Here is a 3,413-nt window from a genome sequence, read left to right as displayed (position 1 = left end):
TCCCCAACCCTCTCATCTTCTGCTGGTGCCTTAGATCGGCTGGATCCAACCAGAAACTAGAGGTCCAGGAGCCTGAATGATGCAGTGTGTGTGTGTGTGTGTGTGTGTGTGTGTGTGTGTGTGTCCACAGCCCACTGAGACACAGAGCAGAGCAGAGAAGAGCAAGAATAGATTGCTGTGAGGTCATAAAAAGAATACCCAGTGCATATACTGGTGTTTGTTTCAATTAGTTGGGGCCAGGGTACAGGATATGTTTTATATAATATACTGTATTAAAAATTGTAGTACCTGAGCAGAAGAATCAACCCAGGACTACTGTTCTCGGATGGGGGGGATTGTGGATGTGAAAGACACTAACTAATAGAGATACAATTTTTATTTTACGTAAACTTTATATATTTATATATTAAGAACATTAACCTTCATTTCCTAACAAATCTGTATTTTAACTTGCATTTTATTTTTAATTTGGCTATTTTTCTTGGCATATAGAACATTTTAAGTTATATTGTTATATCTGTCATTTTTACCTTCATGATTCTACCTTTAATATCATACTTAGAAAGTATTCTCCTACCCCTATTTCTAAATTTCACCTAGTAATCTGGTATTTTGTGACTTTTCTAAAAAAATCTACTGTGTTATTGAAATATCCATATATATCAGTTTATAAATATTTATGTCAGATATATATTCATATATATATCAATTTCTTTTCCATTTATATGCTTATTATTTCCCTCAGCCAGTATACCCCCCTATTTTAATTATTACATTGTTACTTTTATGATATAATTTTAATCTAATAAAGAAAAGATACTTTCATTACTCCTTTTTTCTCTTTAAAATTTTTATTTTGCAAAATTAACAGAGAAATATTTGTACATTATTTTAAAAATCTAGAAAATGCAGTGAATCAACATAAACATGCAGAATATCCATACTCCCACCAACTTAGAGAAATATTGGTACTATCTTAGAGAAATATTGATAATTGGGAGTATGCTCTCCTAGTCCCCCTTTTTTGTTTATAGTCTTTCTGAATTTTAGGCATACATATTTTTATTTACATAAATTTAATTCAGAAACTTGTCTGAATCCTCTCTTTAAAATTTAATAGAAGACCATGGACATCTTTCTATGCAAATACAGATAGTATTCCATTGTGTAGATGGTCCTGAATTTATTTATACATGCTCTTAATGTTGGGCAATTAAGTAGTTTCTAATTTCTTTCTCACTATTTTACAGAATATTGCAGTGGATATCCTTGTTCTTTGTACTAGTTAGGGTTCTCCATAGAAAGAGAACCAACAGGATTGATTGGTTGATTGATTGATTGACATATTAGAATTGGCTTATATGTTGGCTCATATATTTTCATGGAGATTGAGAAGTCCCAAGATCTGCAGTCAACAGCCTAGAGACCCAAGAGGGAAGATGGTGTAAGTTCCAGTGAGAACCAGAAGGTTTAAGAACCAGGAGAGCTGATAGTGTATGTTCCGGTCTGAAAACTAGCAGGTTTGAGACCCAAGAACTAACTGATGGCTCAGTTTGAGTCTGAAGGAAGGACAAGATTGATATACAACCTCAGAATAGGAAGAGTTTTCTCATTTGTGGGAGGGTCAGCCCTTTTGGTCTATCCAGGCCTTCAACTGATTGGGTGAGGCCCACCCACATTAAGGAAGACAATCTGCTTTACTCACTCTACCAATTCAAATGTTAATCTCATCCAGAAACACTCTCACAGACGCACTCAGAATAATGTTTGACCAAATATCTGGGCACCCCATGGCCCAGTCAAGTTGACACATAAAATTAACCATCACATGCTTGTATGACCTTTTTCCTTAGAATAAATTCTTAGAAGTGCTATTTTTATGTCAAAGAAATTATATTTTTAGCTTTGATAGACATTGCCAGATTATTCTCCAGGAAAGTTTTACTCCTACTGTTATGAAAATGCTGTTTCGCCCACAGTCTCACCAGCATTAGTGGTTTTTATTTTAAAATTTAAAATTTTGGCTAAAACGGGTGATGGGTGAGAATGAATATTTCACTATTATTTTGGTTGTATTGTTTTGGTCTGGAATAAAGTTGAACCTCTAATCCTATATGTATTTTCTTTCTTTATGTCATGTCTGTTTATATATAAAATAATAAACATCCAATTAAAATATGTAGATATATGATATATTTTATATATTATATATTTTTATATATTTATATTATATTTTTTATTTGTATATATAATATATATTATATATAAAATATATAATAAATTGGATACTTACTATTTTATTGGCTTGTGAGTACTTTTTATACAATATGAATAGCAAATTGAATTGCATAGACTTCAGATATTTTTCACAACTGTTGCCTTATAACTTCTTTATATTATGTCATATATATATGTAAAACACATAAGTGATTCAAACATGTCATCATTTTCCTTTACGAATTCTAGTCTATGTGTCATCTTAGGAAAAATCTTTCCTACCTAAATACATTGAAATATTGAATAAAGCTTTCTTCATTTGCTGTGCCCTTAGAACAATTTCCAGAGACTTTAAGTTATTTTTTAAAAAATTATTTTCACCACTTTTGCTGGGGAATGGGCCTTTGGAGCTCCACATGCTGTCATGCAGGAAGTAGAACCCTCTCATTATTGTAGTTTTATTTGCATTTCCTTGATGGCTAATGATACTAAGCACATTTTCATATGCTAATTGTCCATTTGCATACTTTGTTAGAGAAATGTCTGTTCAGATCCTTTGCTTATTTTAAAATTGAGTTATTAATCTTTATTTTTCAGTTGCAAGGTTTTTTTATACTTTCTGAATACAAGATCTTTATAAGATACACGATTTGCATGTATTTTCTCCTATTCTTTGGTTGCCTTTTCATTTTAAAGGACACTGATAGTGTCCTTTAATCCTTTAATGCACAAAGGTTTTTAGTTTTGATGAAGTCAAATTTACTTATTTATTTATTTTTGGTTGCTTGTGCTTTAGGTGTCACATCTAAGAAACTGTTGCCTAATCCAAGGTTGCCAAGACTTACACTTATGTTTTCTACTAAGTTTTCATAGTTTTAGCTCTTGCGTTTAGGTATTTGACTCATTTCAAGTTAATGTTTGTACATGGTGTGAGGTAGAAGTCCTAGTTCATTCTTTTATATGTGAAGATCCAGTTATCTAAGCATCATTTATTGTAATTTTACTAAAATTATTTAAATATCTAAATTAAATCAATAAGAATTATATATTGTAATATTACATTTTCTCATTGTGGAATATGATAAGTCATCTCCATTTGTTCATAGAGAAGAGACAATAGTTAGGGTCTTTTTTTGATAAATCAAGAAAATAATTATGTAATAAATAGAGTTTTGGGGTGGCCAATAAAAGTACTA

The sequence above is a fragment of the Balaenoptera musculus genome, chromosome 8 (assembly GCF_009873245.2).
Source record: "Balaenoptera musculus isolate JJ_BM4_2016_0621 chromosome 8, mBalMus1.pri.v3, whole genome shotgun sequence".
Taxonomy (NCBI): Eukaryota; Metazoa; Chordata; class Mammalia; order Artiodactyla; family Balaenopteridae; genus Balaenoptera; species Balaenoptera musculus.
This window is presented reverse-complemented; position numbering follows the sequence as displayed.